At 33.8% G+C, this 19,275-nt stretch overlaps 1 protein-coding gene across 4 annotated transcripts in view; it reads left to right on the plus strand.

Annotated features, from left to right (window-relative positions):
• The first annotated feature begins 531 nt into the window (after window positions 1-531).
• LOC143232453 (protein O-mannosyl-transferase Tmtc3-like) overlaps window positions 532-19,275 on the plus strand; it is a 145,875-nt gene continuing 127,131 nt past the window's right edge. Inside the window, exons 1-3 of one of the 4 annotated variants that reach the window (XM_076467923.1) lie at window positions 542-841; window positions 3,995-4,266; window positions 16,800-16,959. The gene's annotated coding sequence lies outside the window, so the exon portion shown is untranslated. Of the gene's footprint in view, window positions 842-3,994; window positions 4,267-14,782; window positions 14,877-16,799; window positions 16,960-19,275 lie in introns of all 4 variants that reach the window. The other 3 variants (XM_076467924.1, XM_076467925.1, XM_076467922.1) reach the window with 3 other exon arrangements.

Raw genomic sequence — 19,275 nt, forward strand, 5'->3', positions numbered from 1 at the left:
TTACGAAAATAACAAATACTGTTCCAGCTTTGTCGTCTTTACATTTAATTTTATATTTTCAGTACATAGACTAACACCAATGTTAGATTATGCTTTTGTTGCTACCCAATATGACATAAAAACCATTGTTGGAACGTAGTGTTACCCAAACTACTATATATATAGAAACTACTGTTTCTATATATTAGAAGTTGATAATTTTACCAATAATTAATCTCGGAAACGTCACAAATTCATTTCATGAATGATCTTAATTTTGATTGGCTCTTAAAGGAATTTACCGACGTGTGATTGCCTCCTCAGCACTTTTCTGCCTCTTTATTGGTCAACCTTGATTTCATAAAAAAATACTTATCTTAGTTCACTATGAAATGTGAGGTTAAGGTATACTCTGGGTTTGGTATGTTAATACTTACCCTGTTATTTTTGACAAGCTACACGCTAATATCATATGAACTATATACACATACATTTTTACAAAAAAAAAGTATTCTTATAATTTTATTTTATATTTTGGTTTCAAACGAAAGAGGGCGTTATTTCATAAATTCGTGGTAAAAGTTCAATTGTATATAAGCCTATTATTATTTTATTGATAGTTTGTAATAAATTGTTATGACGATATGAGTCGATTTATGTGTGACGGTGCCTGTGAAATACATTTTCTTTTTTACCAAAAAGTATGCACAATATTCACGTGTAGTTTGTGTGAGATTCAAGTTAGAGTCAGATAGGGATAGAGAAGTCATTCGCCGATTCAGTGGATATTGGATTTAGAAATAGGATTCACGTATTCAGTCAATTTCAAGCTTGTAATACTAACAACACTAATATTAATAAGGTAAGATTAGTTTAAGATGTTTTTTTTTTATTTGTCAATTCTTTTAATTTTGCAACGTGGATTTCTATGTCAATATTATTATAGTATTTACCGAGCTCGCTGGTTTAGTAGTGCTATTAGCACCAATCAAAATTTATTTAATAAAAATAAATCATACTATTACTCTCAGGTGTGTATGTAATTTAGTGTGATTTATCGATAATATTGATATACTATTAAAGTTTGAAAGATTTAATTTTTTCCTCGATGGACTCGGCAGATATAAGGAAAACACATACACACACAAACAATATAATTTTGAATGTTGGTGGTTAGGGCGCTCGACTCGCAACTTCAGGTCGCGGATCCGACTTCCCACCAAACATGTTCGCCCTTTCAATTGTGGGTAGTTATGATATACGGCCAGTCCTCCCGGTCGTTGGTAAAGAAAAGTACTCTAAGGGTTGTCGTTGGGTAGTGATGACTATCTGCTTTTCCTTTAGACTTTCACCAGTAAATTAGAGATGGTTAGCGCAGATAACCCACATGTAGCTCTGTGCGAACTTGTATTTCCAAATAAATCAAACCAACTATAGTAAGACTAGACTACTAAAGTCTAACAATAGATCAAGAAATCAATAAACTGGAGTTTATCTTGCTGGTTGTGCATTATTATAGTTATAGCCAGTACTGCTCCACATTAGCATGTGACTAAAGTGTATTGTTCAGTGTCTGTTGTTTCTTTTTAAATTTAAAAAACGTACAGTGTAACCTTCAAGCTATATCATTACAGTTATTATTTGGGTACCTTGCTATATTCCAATTTCAACTACTGTAAGTACTGTAAAAGTGTAAGATTGTAATAATTAGACTGCAGTATTTCTTAAATTTACAGTTCGAGAATTTTACGTTTGAGAATTGGGGTAACAATTAGACCATGGGCAGGTATTAACTTTAGTGTTTATGTAATCACTTGTTTAATATTGAACTTTATTACACATAACACAGTAGTCAACTTTTAGCTGTTTCTTTATGGGAAGGGAGGTAAGATTAGGGTTGCAACTTAACCCTCTGATTTTGGAATACTTTGAGACATAATGGATGTTTAAGTTTGCTTTTAGATTTAAATTAATTAATGCATAATCATAGTAATAACTAAGGTAGCATTTCAAAGCATGTAGCTTTGACTTGGTGTTGATAATAGTATGAACTAATACTATAGAACTTAATACATCTTGTAACACAAAATGATATTATAGGTAATGCAGTTTCCCAGAGGTTATTTCTTGGAACCCATTTCCATGGGGACTCTAGGGTTATGTCCCCATGTATTTGCCAACTATGACACACAAGAGCTTGAGTATAGGTAGAAATGGAGAAATAATCATTCTCAGGTTAAGGGTGCAAAATATGTATGCAAATGTTTTAATATTACAAAGGAGAATCTAACACTGCCATGTATTGTTAATAACACTGGTTTTCATGGTCTTTTAGTTTTGCTTACATGTTTGCTGCTAACTCTGTGAAAGGACATGCCATTTATATTATATATAGAGAGATACAAAGGACCATTTGGTTCTTCAGGGTTGATCTAGCACACTAATCCAAGAGAAAAAGTAACAGTGTATAATATATTCACCATTTATTTTAAAGGAAATTGTTAATTCCTCTTTTAAACTTTATTTACTTGTAATGTAGATATACCTAAGCTTGGAGTCTATGTTATTGAGTTAAACGTCTTAGGTATCTTATGTTTTTACAAAAATAAGTTGTTAATTATTCAAGATGAATGTGTTGTAGAGATAAAAGGTGGTGGTAAATAATGGACAAGAGTAACTATTAAAAGTATTAGGATAAAAATTAAAAATAAATATTACATCTTTAAAAAGTTTTAAGCCAACTACTGGTACCAGAATGGAAGACTTAGAGGATAAAGAGCTGATTAAGAAGGATACTAGAAAATCAGAAATGGAAAATAAAAGAAATTGTTAGCTTAAATACAGTAAAGATAAGGTTAATATTCAAGTCTGAATTGCACACTTGATGGATGGTGAAGGAAAAATTATTATGGGATGGCTGAGTTCAGAATGTTTTCTTTTCTAAGTTTACATTAGAGTAGATGTGAATACTAAAGTGTTGCAAATCATGAGAAGTTACTAGTAGAAAGAAAATGTGATAGATGTATATGCACTATAACTTTTTCCTGATGTTCCTTAAAATAATTGACAAGTTTGGAAAATCATTGGGCTACTGGATCAAATAATTTTTTTTTTGAAGAGTATATTGAAAGAAGTAAGGATTGATTAAGTAAAGTTCTTACTAAAGCTATTTGTGCCTTTCGAATAATGAGTAGTTGCCAGAATAATGGAAACTGGTTAATGTTACACCTACATTTTATTAGGAAAAGGTGACAAGCATTTTAAAAGTGATTATAGTTCAACCAGCCTTACTTCTGTAATGGTAAAAGTTTAAGAGATACTGATTAAAGATATTTTGTAAAGCCTTTTAACAAAGTATGTTACTTTTTGGACAACCAGTGTGGGATAAGTTGGCTTTGTGAATTAAGTGTTTCTTAAAGGAGAGGTGGTAAAGGGTTTTAATAACTTGAAGTGGGTCAAATTTTATTGAAGTTGCAACTGTGACACCTCAGGGTTTGTGATAACACCATTATTTTTATAGACATTATCAATATTGATAAAAAAATGGTCAAGTTTTTGCAATCATCTAGACAGATCTTGGGTGCCAGGTCACCCTGACAAGTAAAATTTCATTGTGGCACCCAGTACTTCCTTCCATTTTATTGATTCTTAGGGCTGTTTGAAATAGAACATTAACCTCATGATGGTGAGAAACTCTCATTTGAATTAAAAATACATCTCAAGACTGCTGGAATGAGCATTAAAACCTGCAGATGAATTAAGAAAGTAAAAATGTTGTTCTATATTTTAATTAAAGTTTTAATACCCATACCAGCCATCTTGACATTCATTATAACTCTAATCTAGAACAGCTCTAGGCTCTTGGAAGTTTGGAACTATTTTTGCCTTTGTCTTAAATCAAATTCGGATTTTACTGGCAGATTCCACACTGTTTTTTTTTTTTTTTCAGGAATGAAGTACTGCAGTTGCACAACATATTACTAATTTGACACCACTTTGTTTTTCTCTCTTTCAGCTCAACCAATATTTGCATGTGTTTAGACTGGAGATAAGAACAAAGACAGTTAGTTCAGGCAATACCATCAAGTTGTTGTTAATATCAATGATTGTTAACATGCACTTATTGCTGTGAAAGTAAATAGCCCCCACTTCCTTGTACAAATAGTAGCAAAGTTAGGTTAGATACATCTAGCTCCTAGATCTGAAAATGTTTGAGGCCTGCTGTAGTGAAATATGATGAAAGAAAATTAACATAGCTTTGCCTAAGGGAAATCATCCCATACTAAGGTATTCAGTATTTTCAGGAATCTTATTTCTTATTTGGATAATTAGAAGGGTATGAATTTGGTGTACTTATTTTCTAAAATATTTGTAAATGATGCTACAGAAAACATGAACAAAGAAAATCATGTTGGTAATTGTTGAAATACTATTAGATTTGATTTATAGGATGATTGGATAAGAGAAAGTGAAATGTTGTCAATGGATTCCAGTTAAACTGAACTTTTGTTAGTACTGGAATGCTTTGGGATCAATATTTGAGCCTTTGCTTTTTCTTACTTACATGGATTATATCAATATGGGCATAATTACTACACTTGTATGTACAGTTTGTATTAACTCCTGTGCAACTGTACCTTTAGTGAGGATGTTAAGGACCAGCAAAATTATTAGAAGCAGTTGTTTAGTTGGACATGTATTATACCATATAATACACTATACACTCAGATAATTATAATATGAATCTTACATTTAATACAGATGGGAAGCCATATAACAATATGAATGAAAGAAAGGATCTTTGCATTGTAGTTGTGTATCACTTATGCATTGGAGGCAGTTCTTTGTTGCTAGTAAAAAAGCTAATAGAATTTTAAGGTGTATTTATAAATGTAGGAATTACATGTTAAGAAAGGTAATTATCTCTCTATGCAAATTACAAGTGGGCCTCAATTGGTATACTATGTAAAGTTATGATCTATTTATCTAAGGAAGGATACTGATTCATTGGAAATGTTTCAGAGAAGTATTACTGGAATGTTTTTCCAAGGAAGGAAGGGTTATCTTGCTTCTTGAGAAATTTGGGTAACAAGTGAGTGATTTTTTGAACAAATATCTATCAAAAACTGCTGAACACTTGAACTCTGTGATAATTGGGATATTTTAAACTTGGTCCCTATCTTCAAATATGTGATGACTTGGAGAACATCAACTTCATTTTAATAGATGTTCTATGCTATACCTGTAGTGAGCAAAGTTGGAAGACTTGGACTTCAATCAATTTGTTTTTTGACTTGCATTTGACTTGGGCTAAAGATTTAGGAGGTGGCTTGAATTGTAGAACCTACTACTTGAATTTTGTTTGGCTCATTTACTTTGCAATTGGATCAACTGAAGACTTAATATTAGCTTTTTAATGTCAATTATCAATGAATGTTTTATTTTAAAAAGTCAAAACTGAAAATACTTTATAAAAATTAAAAAAATATTATTAAAAAAAATTACAAAGCGAGTCAGTCAGAGATGTTGATATACAGTTACTTTGTATTCTATTGGCAGTTATATAAATTTAACTTTTATTGTTTATTTCAGTGTCTATAAATGTGTTAGAACACCAGCAGGTTCATAAAATTCTTATGCTTCTGTTAAAAAAAGGGTTTATTTTACCTACAGTTTAGAAGTACAGGGATGATACTTCTAAATAACTGAGTTGTTATGTTATGTTTTCATTGGATTTGACTCAATTGGTACGATTTATTTAATGTGACTGGACTCAAACACAAATTGAAATATCAGAAAATGATTTAAACAACTGACTTAATTCTAGGTTTTGCCAAATGAGGGAGTTTCAAAATTTTATTTCTAAATACATAAATCAACTAAGTAAATTTGAAAGTATTTTTGCCAGAGATTAAAAATGTGTAAAAAATTATTTGTTAGTTGTATGAAGTAGTAATAAGAGAAAAAATAAAATATTCCCATGAGTTTTCAAAAATTCAATAAACTCAAAGAGATGGAAGTGTATGTAATGTTTTTAGAGTTTATTTTGCTTTCATAACATACTTGATGCTTCCTTACTGTTTACTCACTGTTTTTTTTGCTTTCTGTTACTTGGAAAGAAAGTGTGTAAGTATAGTTGCAAACATTAGTTGAACCATACATGCAAGTATAATTTTGTTGTGAGCATTTTTCCAGTGTTTTAACTTAAATGTATGCTTGAACCTAGACCTACAGTTAGTTAAAGTAAATGTAGCCTATCCTGTAGCAAATGTTAGTGTAACATATACAGGATTTGGCATTATTTATATTAGATAATCTGTTACAAACTTTACATTGATAGAACATGCTGTAACAATAACTTTTGATGTATGAACCATATTGATAAGCCTTTTTCTACTTTGTGTAAATCTTGACTTTATCAGTACCCATTCATAAAAAGTTGATTGAAAGCAGTTGAGTGAAGTAGTTTTCTTGTGTTCAGTTATGTAATAAACTAGTTACTGATAAACTTCCATTTCCTTTCTAAAATGTGTTCTTTTTTGGTTATTAAGTTAACCTTTTCATTCATATTGTCATTCCAGTCATTCTCTCACTCTAGCTTTATGATCATTATAAAAACTACATTAAAACAATTTTATGAAAATGTAAATCAGCATGTAATACAAAATTGAAAGCCAGTGTGAAGTCACAATGGAACAACATGTATCATAACAAAATATCAACATTATTTTGTATTTCATGGGAAGTGTGATGCCACCAAAAAAAGGCCACTTGGATAAAGTATGTAATAGCTCTTTCTGATGCAAAATATTCATTCACAGAGATCACAGACATATTTAGATTGCACTTGAGAACAAGGAATTTGGATCAACTTGAAACATTAGGATCATATGGAAACAGTCTTGCAGTATCTTGTAACAGGTGAGTATTCAAAATGCAAAGGTTAATGGAAAAATTATACATGCCAGATGGAACATAATTAAAAAGGACCATAGTCTGGAAACAAGGTCAAATTGTAACATTGGTGAGAATTCAAAATGCAAAGGTATAATGGATTATGGAAAATTGAGGACATGCCAGTATGGAACAGGTGAGAATTCAAAATGCAAAAGTGGACCATAGTCTGGAAACAAGGTCAAATAGTTGAAGATTGAAATGGGTATTCATGCTGTTTTTCAAAAAAAAATATGGAACTGTATACTGTATGGATTATGGAAAAACCTTTGAGGATGAGTGGTGTCCTTTGCACATGACAACTTTATGATGAAGCCTTTTTAAATAAAACTTTTATGCTACAAAGCTGATGCCAAGGTGTATGGTCTCCATATAGAGCTTAACTATGCATAGTGACATAGACTGTAAAAATGTAGTGAGGTTCCAAAGTCATTTTTGTACAAAATCCCCAATCTCTATAATTAAACAGCTCATTTGGTTAGAAGGGATATTTTAGCTCAGTGGGTTAAAGCTTTTCTACAGTGCCCTCTTGTGTACGTAAGGCATTTTAAAATACTTCTAGTTGAAAAAAAAAAGGTAAATATTTAGGTAAAGGCAGAGAACAGTTTTGCTATCAGGGTTAGTTAATTGTAGACCTCATTAATCAAATGCACTTGTATTATTGAATTATATTACTTGAAATAACAGTTTTTATATTTTTAGCTTTTACTTTTATTAAAGATATTTTCAAACAACAATTTTGATATGAGACATTTTCAGGCACAATAATTTGATAGAGTTACTTTTTTTTTTAAATTGCTTGAGGATGTATAATTTATGGAATATACAGTAATACGAAATCCAAAATTCACTGAAAATATAATCATTAACATTCATGGGATTATTTCTACAAATTTAGCCCACTGCTAGTGCAGTGGTAAGTCTACAAATTTACCATGCTAAAATCAGGGGTTCAATTCCCCTTGGAGGGCTCAGCAGATAGCGCAATGTGGTTTTGCTATAAGAACACACACACACACACACACACTCTCTCTCTCTCTCTCTCTCTCTCTCTCCTCCCTCCTCCCTCCACACATTTCCACAAACTACTAAAACCAGAAACTCATTTGTATTAAAAATAATTGACTTTTGTAAAGTTTTTTGTCACAGTGTGTGGTAGGTAATAAATGATTGAGTTAAAATGAATTCACACTGATCCCAGAAAAAGAGAGCAAAACATTTACTAGTTGGGAAGAAAATTGTTGATGATATTACGTGATCTGTCTGCAGAGATTAAAATGAGTCATAAGATGGAAATTTTATTAGTATAAGAAATGTTAAAAATATGGTAGTATGAAAAAAATCATTAATTACAGACCTTTCAGAAATTGTTTTTAATTCTGCCTTCAATGCAAGAAGCTTACAAAAATGAATAACTTTATAAAAACATAAGCTTTTAAGTGAGTTGTTATGGATGAAAGTTTAGATGAAACACGTTAAAATTATTAGTATGCTTACATTTTACAGTACTTTCAGGAAGAAACTTTCGAAACATATGCTTGTTGAGTAACCAATAAATCAAAGCCTATTATTCTAGACAGCCATACTTGTTTTCCTTTTTCACTGCTTCCTATCAAGTTAAAGCTAGTCTTAATTAATCAGTAATTTCAATTAGATTATTCTTGAGTCATGACATGAATCAGTTAGCCTGAATGAGCTTGAAATAATTAATAATAATCATGAGAAGTTATAATGGCAGTATTTTGATTATTTTGGTATATGAAATAAGAGAAAAGAGTAATAATTGCAAAACTTATTCTGATTAGTTGTTTATTTTATGTGGTACTTTACTTTAGTCTCCTCATGTTTTCTATACTGCACACTTTCATTTTAGAGCTCTCTTTTATGCAATTATCAGATTTTGTCTTCTCTGATTCTCTTGATTTCTTGGGTAAGGATTAAATATATAGACTGCTGTAATTATTAGTGATGTTGTTTCTATTACTATGTGGCTTTTATGCTCTTTTGGCATATTAGCTCATTAGGTTTTTTTTCAAAGTACTTTAAAATAGCTTTATTCTCTATTTTGTTTTTACAGAAATTTCAAAATATTTTTAAACTAGTGAGAAGTGCAAAATCTGAATAGGGTGTTAGTATCTCAGTTTACTTTTGTAGTTATTCTTCTTCAAGTAAGCATATGATGTTTGTTCTAATGCTTTGACACAGTCAAATTCTCATTTAACTTGAGCTACCTCTATTTGTTCCTTTTGACCCTATCAAATTACCAAACAAAGAAGTAAACAAGAGAGGAGCTTCTTGACTCACTAAATGACTCTCTTCTGTTTCAGATAAATGTTCATTATTTTCTACTGGGTGAAGATAAAGGGTTCAGATCCTGTGTTCATCTGTAGGATTTTTGAGTTCAACGTGCCCTTTGGTTTTGGTTATTGTGTTATTACCAATTGTGAAGGTTCTGACTTCTTTGAGAAAGTAGTAATCAGAATTGTTTATCAGGCTTCTTCAGGTTTTTACTCCTGTATGTTTGTTTTCAAAGAATTTGGGAAGCTAGAAACCTTTTACAGGATTGTCTGTCTTTATCTTGAGATACCTTGCTTCAAAATGCAAACTGTAAGGCTGTTACAGAATTTTCCTCTTTGTGGCCAGGTAATTATGAAGGTCGGTATAAAGTACATTTGTCCTTATATCCTGATTATGTGAACATTCCAATTATTTCTGTGTTTTTACTAACAGGGGATAGTTTATCAGTTTTTTGCACTTTTCTGTTTCCATATGCTTTTTGTTGAACAGTTCAAATTGTTTGCTGGCCTTCTTCTTTAACTCAAAATCAGATTTTGCTTCTTTTCTTGTAATTTATTCAGATTTTTCCATCTTCATAATTGTTTACATACAATCAGTTGAACACTCAGGTTGGTTTATTATTCAAAACTAGAAATTCAATTTAGTATCATGATAATCACTGGTACATCTAGGGTTTTGTATTGATACAGTTTAAGAAAATTTCCAACTATTTCTTATGGTCTGCAAGCCTTGAAGTTTCATCAACATATTCTTATGTCTTCTACACCTACAACCAAATATTTTTTTTTTGTTTAAGGGGTGAAAGATTTATTTCATGAAATCATTCCCTTGGAACATGCTTACATGGACACCTCCAATGGGATTTTATTTCTTGATAATTTCTGACTTGAGAGCTCAGTGTGGATTCTTGTACATGATGAGAGAACCTCCTAGGTTCTTTAATTTCAGTTTACTCACATGTTTGCTGTGCATTGTGACTCATGAGGGGTGGTAAAAGGATCCTGGTGGTTGAGGGGTCCAACCCTAACACATTACTTTGAACTTGAATTCCTGTAGACAGACAGTCTTGGGGTAGCCTTCCAGGGTCATTTGGCTGGTCCACTTGGGCTAGGATCAATCAAGTATTAGTGTTGGATGTTCTCAGTGGGTGTTGTGGACATTGTGTCTGATGTTGGTGTTTGGGTATAGTGCTCATGATGCTCTAGGTTTGCTGCACTGTGTTTTTTTGACATTGTAATGCATAACTTCATAGGATTCCATGGTGGGTGGGGTCAGTGACACCAAAATATTCTTTCTTTGTTATGAATCTCCAAAAAAAAAATACTGAAAAAACAGACCATAGGTAAATGACTACATCTTGTAGATTCTGAGCAGCAATCTTCAACCTCTTCAACATCTGTACTTCATTTTCTGATATTACATTCCCTTTTAGACAAATCTGAAGGGAAATGACTCCCTTTCTTTTATTCAGAAAGGACTAGAGGGGCTTTTTGGTTCTCTTAAGTCAGTCAAAAAGCTTCGTTCTGGCAGCATGTTGGTGGAAACATTCACTCCTAAATGCACTGAACTCTTCTTGCATTTGTAGGCCATTGGAGATATACCCATTGAAGTTATTCCCCATGCTACTTTGAATTTGTCACAAGGAATTATTGTTAAGAGCAATTTGTAGAATATCTTTGAATCAAAATCCTCATTTGTTTCTCCATCCAGGGAGTTTCTGCAGTGAGGTATATATCCACTCACAAAGATGGAATTATGATGCCAACCAATGTCCTGGTATTGATGTTTACATCACCATGTCCACCAGCCACCATCAAGGCAGGTTTTCTAAATTGCAGGGTATGGCCATATATTCCAAATCCTTTCGGATGTTTCCAATGTCAGCAATTTGGTCACTCAGAGATATCATGTCATGGTTCCTTGATGTATGCTCAATGTAGTGGCAAGGACTGATGCCAATGAATGTGAAATAGACCCTCATTGTGTTAATTGTAGTGATTCTTATCTTTTTTTTATGCCCTAGGTAGGTGGAAGAAAAAGAGGTACAGCATTTGAAAATGTTTCACAACATTTCTTTATTGAAGCTTGAAAGTCACTATCCATCACTCCATCTCAATCATATGCTGCTGCACCTCATTCCACTGCTATGGTGGGAGAGCAGATGGATCTCTTTGTGCTTGCAAAAGAATTCTCAAACCATGTGAAAAGTCTTTTGCTCTCCATGGTTAAGAAAGTCAATGAATCAAAGTCAACAACCATCTCTGTCCCTACCATTCCTTCCAGCAGATACCTGGATCCACTTCCTTTGGCTCGGGGTTCAGGCATTTCCTCAGATTCATCTTTTTCAGCCTTGAGATGCAGAACAATCATTTTTTCATGCCTTCAGCTGCTGGAATCTTCTTCCAACAACAGAGACCTGTCCGACTGGCCTAGGGCAGGATCCATGAAGGTCGATAGACCTCCTTCAAATAAAAGATAAACAATGTGGTCAAAAACAGAAGGGCTATCCACCCAATTTGCCTATACACAAGCAAAAATGGCCATTTTGATACAGTGGAACTGTCGAGGTTTATGTTCTTATGTGGATGACCTCAAAGCACTTGTTGATCCTTACCATCCTGTGTGTCTTTCCGTATAGGAAACATTTGTGAAATTTGCCAATATAGTCACCTTTCAGCAGTTTTCTTTGCACAGGAATTACAGGTTATGTGATGGATGAGTGCATGAAGTGGCACTGCTGGTTGATCAGCATGCTAGGCAACATCGGGCCTGGTCAGTACTTGGGAGGGTGACCACCTGGGAATACCGGGAGATGATGACATTTTAAATAGACCTGGCATGGCTAAGTGTGTTAAGGCGTTCGACTCATAATCTGAAGATCGTGGGTGTGAATCCTGGTCACAACCTCCTCTCGCTCACCCAATGTAGGTTCTTATGACAGTATTCCACTGTGGACCACCTGATTCAACTTAATGTTGATCAGAGAAGCCTTTCTCAAACAACAACATCTTCTGTCAGTGTTCTTTGATCTTGAGATAAAAATGGACAAATGATTCCAGGTTCATGTGGGTTTGAAACTTTCCTGTTCTTCCCTATGGGAACTTGGAGTCCCTTATGGCTGTGTCTTGAGTGTCACATGTTTTAGTATGAAGATTAATGCCATCATTAGACAACTTCCTCTTACTGTAGCTTACAGGCTGTATGTTGATTTCCTCATCTCATGTTAGTTGTTGAACATGAGGTTTATTGAGTGACAGCTACAGGTTGACCTATATCATGTACTGAAGTGGACCACAGGAAAGGGTTTCACCTTTTCTCTCTCTAAAACCGTTTGCATGCATTTTTTCCTCAGTGGTGTATTCACCCCAATCCTGAACTCTGTGTTAATGAATTTGTGCTTCCCATGGTCCCTGTGGCAAAGTTGTTGGGGCTTATCTTCGACCATAAATTAACCTTTCGACCCACACATCAAGCAGCTCCAAGTCAAGTGTGCAAGGTCACTGAACATCCTCTGTGTCCTCTCTTCCATGTCTTAGGGAGCAGATCAGTGTTCTATGCTAAAGATGTATTGTGCTCTTATTTGACCAAAACTGTACTATGGATATCTGGTCTATGACACTGCTAGGATCCTGGCCTAGAAGATGCTGGACCCTGTCCATCATCAGGGGCTTTGGCTCTGCATGGGGGCTTACTGCACTTCTCCAGTCCAGAGTTTGTACACAGTGTCCCATGAATCTCCTCTACACCTCTGTTGTTTGCAAATGTCTTTACTGTATGATACAAAACTTTGATCCTTACCATAGCATCTCACTGGGGATGTGTTTTCCTTCCTTAGTTGACCATGCTTTTTCACAACAGTTGATTCGTCATTATTCCCTTTGGCCTTTGTATCCAGGTGCAGGTGAATGAATTGGGTCTGTTGTTGGATGACGTTGCTGTATCCATTGGTCTGCCCATCCTGCTATGGCTTATTACCATCCCAAAGTGTGACCTTACTTTGAATCATCTGAAAAAAGCAGACACTCCCAATTAGAAATACTGTCTGTTATTTGCTGAAATCTGTTGAACCATCTTTCCATTCCTATTTATACTGATGGTTCAAAATCAGGTGACTGTATGGGCTCTGCCATGGTTTGTTGTGGTTCGATGGTTGCATGCAGAATCCCCTCCACAACTTCTGTGTTCACTATCAAACACTGTCATTTCTCTTGCCATGGATCACATAGAAGCTAAGCAGTACTTGAATTGTACTACTTATACTGACTTTCTTAACTCTACTGGCACTGGAATCGCTTCACGTTAGTTCTCACTCATATTCAAAACTGACTTACCCATTTCTCTTTAACATCTACTTCTGTCCAGTTCTTCTGGATAATAGACCATATTGGTATTTGCAGGAATGATCTTGCTGACACCAGAGCAAAGTCTGTCTGCTCTGGCACTATCACTGCTGTGCTTGTTCCATACATGGACTATGATCTTGTATTCAAGGCTCAGTTTTGTTTCAGTTGACAGTTAACTTGAAGTAAAGAACATAAAACAAGCTTTTCCAGATAAAACCTTTTATTGAACTTTGGGTATCTTGTTTCTGTAAGGTTCAAAAAGTTGTCCTAACTAGACTATGCATTAGCTACAGATTTTTAACTCATTGTTTTCTTTTATCTAGGACTGATGCACCAATGTGTGGTTTGTGTGACACTCAAGCCACAATGGTCCACATCTTACTGTCATGCCATTGATATGGCTCACAACCATGGCACCATTTTTGTCATGTTTTCTCCATAGGTTTACCCCTGACAGTGGATGATGTCATTGGCGATGATGACACTGCTCACCTTACAAATGTTTTCAGTTTTTTAAGGGCCATTGGACTTCTTAATGCTATTTAAATTTTTAATTTAAAAATTGGACTGTTTTATATTAATGTGATTCCTTTTTATGAATTTTAGTAATTTTACTTTACTTTTAATTTTTTACTGGTTGTTTGGTGCCTAGTTGCTTTGTGTTATAAAATGCCAACCAACCAACCAACCAACCAGAGTTACTATCAAACTTCATAATTTCTTGAGTTTGTCAGCTTTTGTTGTATTGGGATTTAATTATATATAGAACTTGAATGTCATGCTCAGTTGGAACATGTGAGTGGATTTTTCATCATGCAGTGTGGCTAAAAATAGAATTAAAATATAAAACTGAGTTATTAATGTCAGGTCACTGAAGGCCATTTCCTATTTATTATGAACTGAATGCACATACCCTGATACTAAAACATAGAAAACAATAGGATAAATTTCTTTTTGATTATGACCAATATGCATGTGCATAAGTTTCTCTATTTGGTAAGTATTCCTCAAATAATTTTGTTGTTGCATACATTGTATGTTTACTATGCTATCAGAAAATGTGTATGAAATGAAATAGTTGTACTAATGCAAGTTTGGTTTTATCTGAATTTGCATAATACTGAATAAAATTATTGCATCTTCATATGAAACTGATGATGAGCATAACTTGTCTAGTCATAAGAGAAAGCAAATGTTTTCTATTACAGTTAACTGTAATGTGGACCAAAATGATATATCAACAATGACTGAGATGTGTGACATGTGACATGTCAAGAATATTTAGCAGATCAGTCATCTCCAGTGAGTGTTTTAATCCTACTTAAATAATTTTTTCAAATTATGTAGTTTGGTGATTATGAAAGTAATAGACAGAAGCAAGGATATGCATGACCTTTTGTTAAAACTTTGCCTTGCATGTTGTTGCTCTATTCCAAATAAGGATTAGGTAGTCACACCTTCATCTTCTGCCACTCTGATATTTTAGGTATGTGGTACTCTTTTATTTTTTTATCTTTTTTTTCTACTCTAGATGTTCTGTTTCATGGGTGAGCTGCTTATTTGATCCTCAAACTCAGACTTTCTTTTTCACCCCTCACCTGATGCTAACACTCGTGCAAATTCATCTCCATCTCAGCTTTATGTTGACTCTTTGTTCCCATCTCTTTCCTGAACTCAAGACTCCTGTATGTTATGATTGGAAGCCTTATTATTTTGCTGGTGCTTTATAAAATCCTTGAATTTCCTCCAGATTAAGAATGTTTTTTTTTTAATTTTGACTTTCACCTTCAATGAGTTAATTTTTATCTTTTGCATTGACTACATTCAATAATTTTGCTCTTGTCTTTTTGAAGTTTTATAAAGATATGTTATTCAGTAATTTATGGCCTATTATAGATTTGTTGACATTGAACTAATTTCTCATCATCCCTTACTCAATGTATAATGGTTTTCTCAGTCCGAGATGATTTCTCTTGGGTTGTGAATAACCAAGGTTAATGTTTTAGATACTTTTTCACATTTTGATTCATTTGGCCTCCTGTTACTTCCCTTTTTGGCTCATAATGGCCATTTCTTTCAGTTTATAGTCCTCCCTTTTGGGTTCTCTCCAGCTTTATTTTGCAACCAAGTCCTGAGAGCTTTCACATGGTTGATGTAATTTTTGCATCTGAATTTTGGCTTACTTCATAGGTAAATAAGTCTTCCTGACCTCATCCTGAGAGGAATCCTTTGCTGTGTTTAGCTTTTCTTTGTGGTTTGATGGTCAAAGTATCAATGCTATTATTGGTTTTAATTCAGTATCTGATTTATTTGGGGATCTTTATAAGCTAATTCTTTTTGTCTCCATTACATGAAGTTTGGATAGAATGTCTGTTTCTCTTCCTATGTTAGAGGTTTTATCTGTTTTAGAAATTCTATCCTTTTCTAGAGTCCATTATTCTTCTGAGACATGTCCATTTGAATCTGAGTGAACTAACACAGATCAGTGGAACATACTCAGAGATGTACTGACTTCTCTCATTCCATTCCCTCCATGTCTTCACCTCTTGCTCTCACTGTGCTTTAGAAATTCCACATAACCTTATTTATACCTTTACCTCCACCATACCCAAACTAACACATGTTCAAAGATGTAGTGCAATTCTAGACACATTCACCATTTCCTGTCTTTAGTATCCAGAGGAACAATCTCGAATGACTTTGCTACAATTTTCTGTTATGTCTGGCTGGACATCTTATGATTCATTATGGCAACTCTACTATGATGTCTTACATCAATTATCAGGAAGATGGAGATTTTCACTGTTGAGACCTGCATTTTAGCTATAGAGCTCCTCTTTTTGCCTCACAATGTCTGACCTTTTGTGTCTTGGGAATGTTGAATTAGTGTCATATTGACTATCTTGCTCAGATTAGATTCTTCCAACACAGTGTAGTAATAACAAAGATTTGTTCTATCATTTATACACATTTTCAAATGCATAATGGGCTAAAAAATATATATATCTGCAAAGCAGTTTATTTTAATTTGCATTTCTAATAACATTGACTTAAACATTATTTCTTTCACAGTCTTGTTTATTTTACTTATTTCTAATGTTAAATAGTATTTTCTAGTGTTTTAACTTGTTTTGCAGCTATAAAGCTGTTAGAAAAAAAAAGTATTTGCTAAAAAGAGGTTTTAATGAGACACAAAATGTGTTAATAAATTCTATCATATTTTAGGTACCATAATGTACATACATGTACAATGTAGTAAAAACATGTATGGATATGTGTATATACCAGCACAGCATGGTAAACCTACAACAGTGAAAAGATGTAATCAAAGAAGAAACACGTAGTATATGCTTTCACACTCATTTTGATAAGTAGCTGTTACAGTGTAAGTATTTTGTAGTGAATGTATACAAAACAAACGTATTCATGCATTTTCCATATCAGTTACTTTTTATGATTTTCTGTAAATGTTTTTATCTGGAACATAAATGTCTTAAGTGTTTTGATTTTGAATGAAGAGTAAATAAAAAAAAAAAAAGTCTAATTCAATACTTCATATTATTTTCATTATTCAATATTTGTGAGAAGCAACTATTTTGCATATGTAATAAACACTTGATTATTTGACTCTGTCTCAGGAGGTTCCTTTTGTTAGTGTTGATGGTAATAGTTTATTAGGGTTTTTCTATAATTGTACAGGGAGAGAAAGTACTGTATTGAGAAGAAGGATTTATCTTCCAAGTTCTGGATATGTGTACTTATTGTCTAAAAATTTATGTACTGTAAGGTACAAATAGATGTTATACTGTACAGGACCAACAAACCACAGCATACTGCTTGTTTTTCATTATAAAGTATTCCTGAGAATTGTCAAAATGTGGTAGAGTTCCAGGCCAGGAAATTCATTATTTTTTAGAACAAGGCTATTTTGCCTTGGATTTTCTCTCATTTTCACTTAGGCCACAGTATACATTGTTGTTAATGGGTTTTCCCAATTCATTTAGATAAATTGCCATTACATATTTTATATGTAGGGCATGGGAAACCTATCCATCCATATTATGTTTCTCAGGTAGGTAACATTAACCAATGAGACTTATGAAGTAACAGTACATCAGCCTTAAGATTAAAAAAAGAGGTATCATGCTGATATAAAATGCCCTGTGATGTTAATGAAATGCCTAGTTTTTGACTCCAAATGACATTTAACTTCCAAATCGTATATAACTTCTAGACATTTCTCTGCACTTATTAATTTCTCTAACTTTGAAGGTTCAAAAATCCTTGGAAGAAGAAGCATTCCAAAGGTTTCCAGGATTTCAAATCTGGTGACCTTACAACTCATGGACAAATTTCAGGCGTTTTTATTTAAACACTAATTTACCCAATTTTAATAATGATCAGACTTCCACATGGAACAAGTGCTTTATGAGATTTCTAGTTTTTGCTCACTCCTGACCCCAAATGACTTTTGACTTAAGAATTTTATATAACTTTTATCAACGCCTGCTCATTTATTACCTTGTCTAACTTTGAAAACTATCTGAAAAAATATTTGGAAAGATAATTTTAAAGGTCTAACTTCTATTAACAAACTACATGCCTAATTAGTTGACCAAGATTGACAAAAATCAGTTACACAGTCTCTAACAGCAACCCTTTGAAAATCTTAATGGATAGACAAATAGATAGAAATTCATATTGCCATGACATAAGGTCAACAGTGTATCTAAACAATACTACTACTACTACTACGTTTACGCATAATGTCTAACGTAGGCTAGACGATAAACAGCAAACTACCCTTACGCTACAGTATGGCGTATGGTTATAACCCGTAAATCATGCATTCTGCAACACGTTACCTGTAATTCAGTAACATTAACCATGGGTACGTAATGTTGTAGGCCTAAGTCCTTGGTAACGTTACACACAATTTACTGAGTCGAATGATTGACATGTTTGTTTACCTTCATTTTCAGAGCAAGAGGGAGCTCTCAATAACCGCGGCATTGAAATTATTTTAGGTGAGATTAGAGTAAGTTAATTTATGAGACTTGTTTCCCCCCCTCTTTGTTAGATATATTTCTCTGCGCCAGGAAAACCAAGGGGAAGAGGCGCGTATACTCGATTGATATTTCTACTTATCAGGATGTCTGTCAGCCTACCCGCAAACTGTTATTATTTTAGGAAGTATTAAGAGTAAATTAATCTGTAAAATCTTAGGCGTGGTCAAATACATCAATCGAAAAGGTTTGACCTCCTGAGTCGAAAACTGTAATTACATCTCAGTGGGTCAAGAGATGATGGAGCTATGAGCTGAAAGTTTGTACTTAAAATATAAATAAATAAACACAGCCATTTTATGATCTGTTATGCCGCGGCAAAATATAAGATGTAATCCATATATTTACCGATGGGGGAAGCACCAATTTCTGGCACTTCCACAGGTAAAACGTTTCAACGCATTTCCCCCTCTTACCTCGTTCCCTTTGGTGTGGATTTCTGTACTTGGTGAGGGGACCTCCCAGAGAAGGTTCTGTTCTTTCAGTTTACCTCGTCTGACATCTAAATATCCACCTACGTGTTTGCGCGTACAACCCGTGAAGGGAAGGAGAGGATCCTGGTAGTTGAGGGGTCCACCCCTAACACACCACTATGGCCTTGAATTCCTGTAGGCGGGCGGCCTTGGATCCAGTAG

Source organism: Tachypleus tridentatus, chromosome 11 (genome assembly GCF_004210375.1).
Source record: "Tachypleus tridentatus isolate NWPU-2018 chromosome 11, ASM421037v1, whole genome shotgun sequence".
Lineage (NCBI taxonomy): Eukaryota > Metazoa > Arthropoda > Merostomata > Xiphosura > Limulidae > Tachypleus > Tachypleus tridentatus.